This window comes from Hevea brasiliensis, chromosome 2, assembly GCF_030052815.1.
Source record: "Hevea brasiliensis isolate MT/VB/25A 57/8 chromosome 2, ASM3005281v1, whole genome shotgun sequence".
NCBI classification, from domain to species: Eukaryota; Viridiplantae; Streptophyta; class Magnoliopsida; order Malpighiales; family Euphorbiaceae; genus Hevea; species Hevea brasiliensis.
Window position 1 is genome coordinate 25,404,130 of NC_079494.1, and position 14,562 is coordinate 25,418,691.

The 14,562-nt window shown below is 32.0% G+C and overlaps 1 pseudogene; it reads right to left on the reverse strand.

Moving 5' to 3' along the window:
* Positions 1–806: 806 nt before the first annotated feature.
* Positions 807–9,736, reverse strand: LOC131173187 (somatic embryogenesis receptor kinase 2-like; annotated as a pseudogene).
* Positions 9,737–14,562: the final 4,826 nt, after the last annotated feature.

Consider the following 14,562-nt stretch of genomic DNA (forward strand, 5'->3'; position numbering starts at 1 on the left):
CCTATTGACGATCCATTTAAACCATAGTTATCGGAAGTACTAGTAGAAGCAGCCCCATTTCCATTCACTTCCTTCAACAATTCACGCTCCCTCTCTTCAATCACCACACTGTCTTCTCTAACAGACCGAACTCGAGTGCGGAGGAGGAAAGCGCTCTTACGCTGGTTAAAAGAAAGAGGAAATCTAGAGAAAGAAAGGCTGTGTTTAGGAGTGGTTTGTGGACAGAGGAAAGTGAGGTCTAGTAGAGGCAATAACAGAAGCCATCAATGGAGATTTTTACTCTTGAAACCTAAAAACCAGAAGAAGCTGATCAAATCCAAATCTTAATTCTCATGATTTCTCGGAGAGAGAGAGAGAGAGAGAGAGAGAGTGAGCGAAGGCTTTGTGGTGTGGAAGCAAAGGAGAGGTAAGTTGAGGAAGACGACAGACAGTGAAAGGCAAAAATAAATAAATAAATAAAAGGAGGGAAAAAAAGGGTGGAGAATGAGAAAACACGTGGGAATTGAAGAGATGAGTGCTGAGATTTTGCGGGGTTTTAATTGGGCGTGACAGCTGTCGGAGCTGTGTAATCACAAAGATAATTTGTCTGTGTTGGAGTTTTTTTTGGACACTTTTTGGCTTACGTGTCTTTTTAGCTAGAAAAATAATCTGAGAAGACACGCAGGAAATGAATTTTTTCAACTCTTTTTTTTATTCAATAAGGCACGGACCGGGTAATGTAAAACTATGGGTTACGCAGCGGGAGTTGGCCTTGCCCTTTTCCTTTATGCAATCCAACAAAACTCGTCTTTAAATACAAGAAAAAAGAACATGAACCCCACGATGCACAGGGTAGATTTTCATTGGTCATCGTACAAATTTTTTGCTATTGAAGTCTGAAGAACCATGTCAATACTACAAAATTAAGAAAAAGCATAGGGCAACAGCTAGTAGGAGGTATATTGATATACAAAAATTGTAATTTACGTTCCAACAGGCACTACATTGGCATTAGCTGACAACAAAGTGTGCAGGAAAAAAGAAATGATATTCAAAGATGAAAAAGAGTAAACGAAATTTTTTTTTTCTTTTTCTTTTTGATATCTACTATAAAGTAGCATCATCTCGGACCAGACAATTCTACGGCATGGAGGTTCTCAGTCGAGTCAAGGATCCATTCGGAGCTCCGGGATGGGGCTAAATCAACCTGTTGTCGGACCACTTCTACCTTTTGCCACTCCTCCCATTTTTCTGCTAGTCCATCACCTTCAAGCATTCTCACAACCTCCGACATCTTAGGCCGCTCCATCGGGGAGCTTTGGGTGCATAGCAATGCTACTTGTATTAGCTGCTCTACCTCAGTGTCAACATAATTTTTCTGCAGGTCTGGATCAACCAGCATCTCCAACTTCTTCTCTTTCAGAAGGGCTTTAACCTGCAAAACTTGCAGAATAGTTAATTACGTGAAAAACCTCAGATCTGGAGGAAGGATGGAAAAATCCTTAGAGCTCAGCATTACTAAAATGAGAGTGGCATAGGCAATCACTAATTCTCTGCTTCTTGCCAGCTATGAAGCATAGGCTGTATGCTACTACAGGCATGAATCTTAATGATACAAACAAAAAAGAAATCAAGACTTGAAGTAGGTTACTAAGAAGGTTAGCTATAGTTTATGCCCATGTGGGCACCCCATGACCACTGAACTATTTAAGTACGTTGTTTATGTGTATATATGTAAACAAATCACAGTGTATGGGACAGTTCAAAACTGCGAACTATCATCACTGAGAAGAACGAATACTAGACCTCAAAATTATAGGGATTTCATAAGCAATTTACCAAATCAATCCTAATTCCCTAAATCATCAGTTATGGCAATGGAACCAACAGCTATTCAATGATCCAATTAAGATGATAAAATTATATGATCCAACAGTTACAAATCACATACGTAGTCATGCCTTTAGCTTTGCCTTTAGATGTCACTACAATTCCTGATCAGACCAAAACGAGATTGGCCAAATTAAAGCACAAAGAGAAGCAAAAACACGGCTGAACAATCAAAGGAAAAAACAACAATCACTTATTACTGATGATAATTTTTCAAAAATTCAAATTTTATCAGTGTTTGGCTGAAACAAGAGAAGTCAAAAGGAACAGTAAGAAAGAGGAAAGGTCACTGTTATAACAGACCAAAGCCATCATAAATCCATTTGTGTATAAAACAAGACAAGTATACAGAATCCATGCATTAAACAATAATATTATCATTGTATAAAATGGAACAGTCAAATGATACTTAGATAAAATAAATAAATAAATAACTTCATTAGCTTCATGCAGTAACAAGCAGATAATAAAGCTTCAGAGAAATAAAATGTAGGAAGGTGGTCAGTGCATTGCAATCAAGCAGCATAACATCATCATCATTTGCAAGCCTTGCAAGATCAAAAGCTCTCTGCCCTGTGATCAGCTCTAAAAGCATGATGCCATAACCAAAAACATCAGTCTTCTCTGATGACTTTCCAGTAGAGAGATACTCTGGAGCAATATGTCCGATGGTCCCACGTACAGCAGTTGTAACATGGGTATCTTTGTAGTCCATTAGTTTAGCCAACCCAAAATCACCAACAACAGCCTCAAACTCCTCATCCAACAATATATTTGCAGCTTTTACATCACGGTGAATAATCTTTGGATCACAATGATCATGTAAATAAGAAAGCCCTCTTGCAGACCCCAATGCAATTCTCTTCCTTGTCGGCCAATCAAGAGGGGCTTCTAATGGCGGGCGTTCTATGAGAATAAATCAAAAAGATTACATGTCCTCCAGTTGCACAAGGCAAAGAATCATTTTTTTATAAGATCCCAATCCTAGATTAACATAACTGAATTAATATAATAGAGGCATAAAACCAGAAAAAACAGTAAGTTAGTATGAAAGCTCAATGTTATTACGAAAATCATATAAAAGAGTATATCAATGCGGTTGCATAAGGCTTAAGGGGTAATGGTTGTTAACTTATTATAATATATTTTCGAATTAAAAACAATGCATAATATGCATCAAGCCTTTATAAAAAATATCACCCAGACATTCATTTTGAAACCAGGGTTTTAAATAACAGCCATAATGCATCAGTTTTTCATCTGCCATTATGTTACAGGCTGTTTTGATAAAGATATTTGGAAATCACAGGTGAACTGGTCCTGGTCCATTACAGCCTTTACACCCTGTTACACTTTTTCATTACAACTGTTACGCTACATCCATGGTCTTAAAAAACAACATTACATAACAGCTATTATTTACAGGTATTTTAACCTACCAATGCCATTGCTGTTACAGCCTTGAAATAAGGGCATTTTCAAAATTTGATGTGTCAAAGCCATTACGGCCGCTAAGTAATGGTAAAGACCATTACCGACAGTCTTCACATCAGGCAGCAGCTAGAGTTTCTTTTTTTTTTTTTTTTGGGCAGACACAGTGTTGGCTTTATTCATTCAGTTTACTACACTTTCACTTTCTCTAGCCATTTTCTCTCAATTTTATCAAGTGAAACTTCCTTTCTTTAGGCATGCTTGAGTTCTTGAGCTTAGATCATCAAATAGAAAAGTTTTATCAGAAGTGAAGGGGGGCAAATCAATACTTAATTGTGTATCTTAGTTTTAGTTATATCTTTAAATATATATTTCTTGATCATGAACTTAAGTCTTGAGCTTAGATCATCAAATGCATTTAACGTCTTTATTTGATATATTTATGCCTGTTATTTGGAGTCAACAGAGCTAAATGGCAAAAAATATCCGTATGGCGACCCTCAACTAGTTTGGAATTAAGGCTTTGTTGTTGTAGTTGTTGTTGTTGTTATTATGCTTATTATTAGTTGTATATCATAATTTTAATTATATCTTTACATATCTATTCATTGCATGAATTTTAAAAATTTTTCAAAAAAATTTGCAATGACGAACTGTTACCGTTACATTAAGGCTGTTACAGACCTATTTTGTTACCAACAGCATGATTTAGAATACACCTCCCCTCCCCTCTCCACACCACCAAACCCACCCCTTCCTCCTCCTCCTCCTCCTCTTCTTGCAAGCTAGTGTTTAAAAGGATCATATAATAGTAATAACCACGATTGCTAAACTTTAAATGCAACACCTCTGTACCACAACTGTGATTTAAAACCTTTGTTAAACCACAGCACAAAGCATCAATTTTGAAAATAGGTATTATTTTCGGCCAAATTCTCATAGAGTATTTGTTTTGACCAAAGACGAGCAGTATACCCCCAAACCAGGTTCTTTTTAAAATGATTGGATTTCTTAGTTTGATTTATTAAAAAAAAAAAAATCAGTTCATGGTACTAAAATCAAGCGAAAGCCAACCAAGCAGTACCTCTGAGACATGATGCGACACTGCCATTAGCCATGTATGGATAAACAAGCAGCCGTTCAGTAGGCGTCATGCAAAACCACGCAGTCTGAGGAGATTTCGATGCACAGCCATGCTGATCATTTCCACTTCTGTTTGAAACTGCAATTCCCCACCTGGAGTCCGCTCCTCTTTAAGTCTTTTTACAGCCACCAAAGTGCCATCAGCCAAGCGCCCCTTATACACCTTACCAAATCCACCCCTGCCCAGAATGTTCTTGTTGCTAAAACTATCAGTTGCCACCTGCAGTTCTCGCAAAGAAAACCTTTTAAGCTGTCCCAAGTGAACGTCAGGGTCCTCCTCACCTGAAGGGAGAGTAACAGCTCAAAGCACATTCTAGCTCCAAACATCAGAGCTAATCAGTTTTGAATTTAAAATACAAACCAGGTACATCAAAGAAAAGCTCTGGTAGCTTCCTTCGCTTCAATCACGCAAACCAAATAGCAGGAGCAGCAAACAATAAAGCAGCACCAACAGCCACTCCCCCAGCAATCGCTCCAGTGGGGCTACTTTCTCCTGAAATCATAATACAGTTGAGTCCTCTCATGCATGGTTAGAACAGTACTCATCCTATCAGATGATTTCAACAAACAGCAAAGCAAACCACTATTTTAATAGGAAATTCCAGTTGCCAATGATGAAACTAGCTTTACTAGGAAAATTATATTGAAATTCAATGCATATTATAATATTTTTAGGCATTTTGTAGTCTGTTTACTGCTATTAGTAGAACAGTGGCTGCTACAGCGTCATTATTTAAGTTGATTATGTTCAAAATATCTCCATGTTGTCTCTTCATCAAAAGAAAAGTTGGCTACAGATTTAAAAATCAGTCCAGTACACAGTAATAGGACTAAGTCCTTTCCTTTAAATTATTGGTATAAGAGATTACCAGGATAAGGAGCTGTATATGTTGGAACAAATGGAGGTGGCGGAGAAAATGGTGGAGATCCAGGGCAAGGCTTTCCAGTAACCGGCCCACATAGATCCAAGTTATTTGCAAAGCTGTAAAGGTTAATCAACAAATAACTAATTTGTCCAAGCTAGTCAAACAAGACAAATACAATATTAATTATAAGAAAACCTGATGGGTGTAAATAGTGAAAAGGATCCGTTATCTGGTACAGGTCCTGATAGACGATTGTTTGACAAGTCCCTGCCAACAAAATTATAAAAGGTCAATATCACATCATTATTGCCAAGATAAAACTGATGGCTCAAGAAAATGAAGAAGAAATTTGAATTTATCTAGGCACTTACAAGACTTGCAGTGTAGTGATATTAATCAAGGACAAAGGTATTGAACCTGACAGGCTATTGTTGTTGAGTCGACTATCCTTACATATACATACCAAGAAAACAATGTTAAGTTCCATTCATCATTTTCACATATAAATATAATTGTAGAACCCTGCTGGAATTAGAAGACATAATACAGACATGCACATTCAGATAATAAGAGAAGACAAAAGTGCATTGAATTTTAAGAAAGCAGATGGCTGAATGTGACCTTGGGGGACTAACAACCACTAAAAGAATTTCCATTGTCACAGATGATAACACAATTCATAAAATCATTTGGATGACAATTCGGAAAGTATATCAGTCCAGCTCAAAGACCTTATGCAACTATTTATGTGCTATTTTGCCTACTACTTGCAAGCAAATGAAGTCTGCAATAAATTCCCCATCAAATTTTAATAAATGGAATATTTTTACCACCTTAAAAATTATCAAGCTCAAACTGACTGTTTTATTTTTCATGATGCTAGAGGATACAAAAGATATCTAATAAAGATGCAGCACGCGAATAGCAAACTTTCTTACTGGAAGCCTGGAACTAGCCTACCATGTGGATATTCCAAATCAACTCTCAAACAGTCTTCCTGGAACAAGACATTATTCATTTTTACCATCCTCATAGATATTTAAACCTGCAACTAGTGAAATCCAGTAGCTGCTTGATATTCTATCATTCATTAGTCATGGCATCATATGCAAAGAATATCAACTTCAATGCAGAGGAAGGATAGGACTCAGACTTTAACACCATCCGCAACCCCAGTACCCCACCCCTGCCTTCAATATATAACAAGTTTGGGGTTTGCTTTATACTGTTGCTCATGGGTGAAGTTCCACATAATTATGGTGCTACTGCTACGCATTCATAAACAAAATTAAACTTTGTGGTAAGTTGCATCTATTGATAAATGAAGTGTTTTGAATATGAATAAATAAATATAAAACAAATTCCAAAAGAAAAACAATTGCGTAGCATAAGATAGAGGATGTATATTCATACAGGAAACGCAGTTTCGTCAGTTTGCCCAATGTGTCCGGAATAGGACCAGTGAAACCATTCATGTAAAGATCCAAGCTCACCAAGTTTGTTAGATTCCCAAGATCACTAGGAATTGGTCCACTTATATTGTTGCCATAGAGTTCCCTGCCATAAGACAATGAGTGTGCACCAATAAAATAGGTAAAAACAATAAAAAAGAAAGTATTGCCTGATAAGTAATACCAAAGAAAGCATAGTATATGTGCATGTGCATGGATATAACCACTTCTTTGTACGCAATTGTGTATAACTTGGACAAGGCAAATTCATATTCTCCTCAGAAGCATAGCCCAAGTCCTAACCATGACCCAAGCCTGTCTTGGAAAGAAGGGTCTCTTAGCGCATTTTTTTTTTTTATTCTTCATTTATACCTAAGATTGTTTAGTAAATTTTTATATTTTTAGTAGGGTTGTTTAGAAATTTCTATTTTGTTTCTCTACATAAGTTTTAGCCTCCATATTTAGTTTTTTTTATTGAATTAAACTATTTGGATGCAAGAACCTAGGGTTCTACATCACCAAATCAGCCCCAGGCCCAGAATGAAGCTTTTGAGTTTGAGCAAAGCTTGAAAAGTAAAGCAATCAATTTTGTTAACATTAAATCAGAAAATGCCTAGCAAAAATATGATTACAACTTATTTTGATAGTTTTGTCTTTTCATAACTTTAACAAAAAATCCCATAACGAATTTAATCTATACTTATAGCTCATTGATAATCATACAAAATCTTATAGCTCATTGATAATCATGCAATATGCAGGACATAAAACTCAGAAAGTACACAAGTATCCAGTGTTCCCAGGTGCACAGTTATAGCCTGTCACCATTAGAATGCCAACACAAATGCTTGAAAACATAGTTTTAATACATTTTCTTCTTTAATGTGTGTAATAATATTCAATTAATCAAAGTTTTGTGTAATAATTGCAGTACTATTATTGATGACCTCAGAATATACACAAAATACAATAAATGCTTTTAGATGTATCATAATAATTATGCCCAGAGACAACAGCTTTCGCTCCATTTGGAAAATCAATTCCTTTGAAAGCATAGCGAACTTTAATAATTAAAATTCAACTTACCACTAATCGTCGATTGATTTGTTATTAATTAGTTTTAGGCTGAAAAGGTTGCAAGATCCTCCGTTTAGCAACTTTACATCAGATATAACTAAGGAAATAAACCATAGACTTGAAAACCTCCATCTATTCATATTTATTTATCATTCTTTTTCCCTTTTTCCCTTTCTCCCTTTGTATAGGAAAAAAGAAGGCATTCTTCATTAATAGGACAGAAACTAGTCTACTACTGCCATGCAGTGCCAACTCACAATTTCTAAAAGTTCGATTGATAGATATTATTCACAAAATAATAAATTTCATAAATCAGTATTATGAAACTAGAAAACAGTGAACAGCAAAACTTTCTATAAAGAATATACAAAGTGCAATTGAGCGATGCAAGACGAATAGAAAAAGAGAAGACTTTGGCAATATTAATAAGCAAAATATCCACGTGAAGAGATAATAGACATTGTCAAAAATGACTTACAAGTACTGTAAATTCTTAAGCTGGCCAAGCTGTGGGACCAATTGGCCAGATAGTGCTGCATTTCCAAGGTCACTGCATGATATAAGAAAAAATACTTTAATATATCTCATGGACGATTTTAAAACTTGCAAAAAAATCTGAACATATCTTTTTAATGAACTAAGTTGCTTACACTCTAATAACACTATTTTCATAGTTACATGTAACATGAAACCATGTACAGGGATTAACAAGGGTAGGATCCCAGCTCTGCAGGACATTGTTAGGATCTTGTAAATTTGTCCGGAGGTTATGCAAAGCATCACCTGCTTTCAGATGCAAACATCATCAATCACAAATGGAAGAGTGTAGATGAATAAGAAAAAGGGAGTTAAAAAGTGCAGATTAGCTGTGGGAATAAAATAAAAGATGCAGCTGTACTTTTAATTCAGAAGCTCTATAGAAAAATTCATCGAACTGTACTCTTGAAGGATAAAAGAACTGTAATGTCCCAGTTATTTAAATTCTCTACACAAAAAATACCCTGCCAAGAATGGTTATACCCAAAAAAAATAGGAAGATGTATGTTTCAACTAAATCAGGTCCTGGAACAAGTGACCAGATGGTGAAAACAAATTGCTTGTCTGATCCTATATAGTCTAATCTCACTTGAATCTCCATTTAAATGTAAACCAAATTGCTCACAGCAATCAAACTCCCAACTTATGAAGGTAAAATACAAAAGAACGTAGTAGATCACAAGTCAAAAGTCTTAACTTTGGTAATGACTAGTTGAAGCACCAGAACCATACAAAGAAAATAAGTGACCACCTTTATAAAACTTCTCATTGTAAGTATTTACCCTTGAAAAACAAACTATCTTCTTTAAGGAGATTAAAAAAATTAATTTGAACCAAAATAATAAACATAACCTCTTTTATATCATTGGAAAATGACAGTCCTATCGATAACAAATTAACATATCAATTCGTGAAAGATAATCTAATATATATACCAGTCAATAGTCATTATCAGGTAAGATGCATATAAAAGATTCCTCAATTGCACAACACGACAGTAAATTGCTACAAAATTTTCACAACTAGTCTAATTCAGCTCATAAAAACATGCTAATATAACATTCCAGTGAACCACAACCATTACATCAAGCATAACACTATATAGCAGTCAACATCACAGAAATTAAAAACTGATATTCATAATTCCACGCACTTTAATAAAATCTAATGACAAATTTTCAAAGACAGAGAGAGAAAACAAAAATCCAGAAATTATTACATAAAATAAGAAGAAGCCAGTAAGAACCTTCCATATTTGCAGAGATCCTTGAAAAAGGAGGCACCACCAGGATCATCCACACCAGAACCCAAACACCAGTGTTTGTGTCCATCAATCTTGACAAATCTATCACCCATACAAATCCACATCACCAGGAACAACCCAAACTTGGTAACTCATTTAAGCCAAAAAAAAAAACTCGGATTACACTCGTAATACACCCAAGAAAGCCATAATTAACAGATGGGGAAAAAAACCAAATGGGTAGTTTTCACTTTCAAAATGAAAAAGCTGGTCTAATCTATAATGTCAAAAAAGTGAAAGCGGATAAGATTATGAGAAGAGAGAGAGAGAGAGAGAGAGAGGGAGAGAAAGAGAGATAGAGAAAGAAGAATCTTGAAAATCTTTGCAAAATGCCTAACTTTTGTGTACTTTTTTCCCTTGAAAATGGACTTGGGGATTGATTATAGCTTGTGTGCAGTGGCTTGCTTTTCGGTTTTGGGGTTTTTAGCCTCAGCCTCTAGCTTTATTGCGAGTTGCGAGTGAGGAGAGAAGATGACTGGCGTGCAGTGGTGCAGTGAGAAAGAGTTTAGTAGCCCTGGGCCCCAGTCAAAGCACGCAAACTCTTTGAGACTCGCACAGTGGAGTAGGAGTAGAGCTCGCTTGTGGACCCCACGGTTGCCAGCTAGGATCCGGGTCAACAATTTTCGCCTTCTGGGTAGTCGTTAGTCCAACTACGCATGATTGTCTACAGTTCCAAATTCATGATCATTACGATATTTACTAAATTCGGACCAATCCGTCAATCGAATTGATAAACCGGACCTCAAGTTGATTTAGGTTTATAAATCGGCTCAGTTGATCAAGCAATCGGACCGGTGAATTGATATTAACAGATTAACGCGGTCAATTCAACAATTAATTAGGGTAAAAATTTTCAGAATGTTAACAAAGAGAATTGACCAACGTCTCATAAAATATCATTAAAATTAATTGAATTAAGTGGATAGTTATATGTTTATTATTTAAAAAATATATTCTTTTATTTTATAATAATATAATAAATTTTATATAAACATTTCATAAATATTAAATTAATAGTCACACATTTATAAAAAAATTTTATCTATTGTTTACTCTAATAATTTTATATAAAATTTAAGAATGCTATTAAAATTTATATTAATATAACTCAATAAATATTAAATTTTAATTTTAAATTATTCAAATTTATCTAATTATAGTATTTATTTATATTAATAAGCGATATAATTAATTAATTAATTTTATATATTTAATTTTTAATAATTCACTTATTTTATAGACATGGACCTGGGCCCCCATTCTCATGTTATGGGCTTCCTACGTTGCAAGTTCGGACCAGATCTCACACTTGACACCATAAATATTTGTGTTTTTGTAATTTTAGCAATTTTTTTCCCATGATTTTAGTTTTTAGCACTTTCAAATTTTCTTAGAACAATCAAAATTAGAATGAAGGTAATATTTTATCACTAATTTAAATAAAAAATAATTAAATGGATTTTCAAGTAATTTTACTATTTAATAATATCATTTTTTAAATTTTTATAATTAAATAAAATTAAAAGTAATTAATTTTTAAAATCAAAATAAAATATAGATGAATTTGTAAAATCAAACAAACTGATAGAGAGAGAAACAAGAGAGAGAGATACACAGAAAAAATAGCGAGGAAGAGAGAAAGAATGCTCATTATTAAATAAAAATAGTATTTTCGTTCTCACATAAAAAAATATATATTTTTTTATATTGAGTAAATTTCATGTGATTATGAGATATCATGTACATGCATATGATACATTTAATAATTTTTTGAAAAAAAAATTATACAGATATAAAAGGAGAATTACAATGCTAAACCAGAAGAAACAAAATATACTTACTTTAAAGAGTTGATGCAGAAAAAATCATTGATCGTAAAGCACGCAAGATGCTAAAACATGAGCTGCATGATTACAGTTTCTCTTAGTAAAGGAGAAAGTGATAGCTTCAAAACCATTCCAGAAAAACTGAATATCCGAGATGATAAGTATGAATGGACAAGGGGATTGGTCCGTCCCGAACTGCATTGATGGCAATCCAAGAGTCACCTTCAATGGTTACATTCCTGAAACCTTTGGCCTTGGCCAGGATCAAGGCTTCTCTACAAGCTAGACTCCCGAAGCCAACTGCATGGAAAACTTTGTTGATCCCTAGCAACGGCATCTACTGGCCATGCATTCCTTTGTTTATTAACCATGATTTTCACCACATTCTTGCCAGGAGGAATCCAATTCGTGACTCCATTAGGCTCGCTATCGTGACTTGAATTCCCTGAAGGATCATGCAATTGCGCTTGGGCTGCCAGGAAATCACCGTGATGATTGACAGCCATTGTAATGGACTCGAACAAGGGAAGCTGTTCCTGCTCTTCCAGAGATGCCAAAGGAGAAAGAAACAATGGATAGGGACAAAAATGAGAAATGCATGACAAAAGCAAAACGGTAAATCTAAATACTTCAGTTTTTAAATAATAATGATAAAACATGTATATTAAATAGAAAATTATTTTTAATCTTATTCTTATATTTTTGTTAATTATTATTAAGAAAAAAAGTTGCAATTTGAATCCCTAATATTCTAGAAAATAAGATCGAAAATATGACAATTTGCTATTTAAAATTAACGGTTGAATTCTCATATTTTATATAAAAAAAATATGAAAATTTATGTGAAAAATACTCAAAAAGCATTTTGAGATATTTTATTTTTCACCTAAATTCAAAAAAAAAAAAAAAAAACAGTGAAAAGTAGTGTTTCCATGTGCTTTGATTTTCTTCTCTTACTTTCACAAATTAATTTTTATTTTAATTTAATATAATTTTTAATTCTTAAATTTTTATATTATTTTATTTTAATTTCTAATTTTAAACTAAAAATATGCAAAATTAAATATTTATTAAATATATAAGTAAAACATAAATTGATGCCAGAAAAAATTATTATTCAATTGATAAAATTTTATTAAATAACAGTATAGAATAAAAAAAATATTCATCTATAAAATAAAAATTATAAAAAATTAGTCGATTTAAGCTCACCCCTTATTATCTATTTTATTATCCTTAATGCGTACAATTTTAAAAATAAAAATCATAAATTTTGTAGTCGTCATCCAACAACAAAAATTAGAGAGAACACATATGCCCATTGAAAAATATGATTCTTTAAGCATAATTATAATTATAATTTTTAATCCAGTACAGCATGATTCTTTCTTTAAGCATAATATGATATTAATTTATCATAACTTATTAATTATAATAAAAATTAAATTAAAGATAAGCAATTACAAAGGATTTTTAGTCTCATTTATGAATAATATCACCGCCAGTATTTTCATTTAATTCAAGTCTTTAATTAAATATTATGATATTCAAATTAAGTCATAAATATTTAAAAAATAAATTTAATTTTATAAAATGGCAATGATTATTAGTTTATAAATTATTAAAGCTGGCCTACAATTAATTTCATATTTAAATATCAAGTAATAAAAGGTGAATTTCCATAAAAAATGAAAATATAAAAATATAATATGATGAGCAAAATATTATAGAAAAATGACCATTTTATAATTTAATTTAAGTTTAAAATTTCACAATTTTTTAATATTTATTAAATTAAAACTCATTATTTGTTCATTGTTTTTATTTAAAAAATATGATTTTTAAAATAATAATACATCATGTGGTGATTTATTAATCAAATTAATACATAAAAATTTTTTATTTCATTATATAAAAAATAAGATTATAATAAATAAATAAATAATGAATATGTAAAAAAATATTATAATTTTGTTATGATATAAATTAAATAACTGATTAAAAGGTCAAAAAGGGACCTAATTTTAATTTTTAAGTTATTTATGATAATATTTTATTTATTAAATTAAAAAAATACATTATTGCATGAATTAATAATTTTAAATAAATAGATTCTGAGTTATTAAAGTGTAATTTAAACAAATTAAATTGTCAAAGCTGATAATAGAGAGAATAATTTTTTTTTTGTATGCGTTAAATTTTAATGAAAAATAAATAAATTCATATTCTACCAGTGCTATAGTAACAAAAATAATTTAGAAAGTTGAATACATAAATTCACCCATAACTTTATCAATAAAATCTTGTAATACACTAAATTTTTAAAACGTTTCATCCCATAATAAAAGTCTCATAATATACCTTAATCCCTATAAAAGTGAAATTAAGATACCATTTGTAAGGCTAAGCATTATATTCAAATCGAATTGAACTATCAAATTAACTGAATTACTATATTTTAGAAATTAAACTGAACTAAAATACATGAAAAAATGAACCGAACTAAATCACCCTAATTCAATTGAGTTCGAACAGATAGGTGTTTGGACTTTGATGCTTTTTTATTTTTATTTAATTTTTAAGTAATTTAATATGATTTTGACTTTAATTTGAATCTAATAACCGTTAATCAATAAAATTCAATAATTTATATATATATAAATATGTATAATTCATAAATTTTATATAAAAATAAAATAATTTAAAAATTAATAAAATATTTTAACTCAATTCAATTTTATCAATTTTTTAATAATTTTTAAAATTAAATAAAATTAAATTAAATTATTAAATTAAAATAATTTATTTAATTTATTTAACTCAAATTGAAAAGTGCTCACTTTTGATCATTTGAATCTTAAATAACAAATTACATATTATTGCCACGTAAGGTTTTAAGAATATCTTAATTTAGGGTTGAGTTGATGTTTGTCTTTTAAATTTTTTTTTTATCACATTGTCCTTTAAAAATTTAAGGTTTTATATATATATATATTTTATAAAATTTAAGTGTGAATGGTGTACTGGGCCTGACTTAGAATCGGTTGTCAAATGTCGGG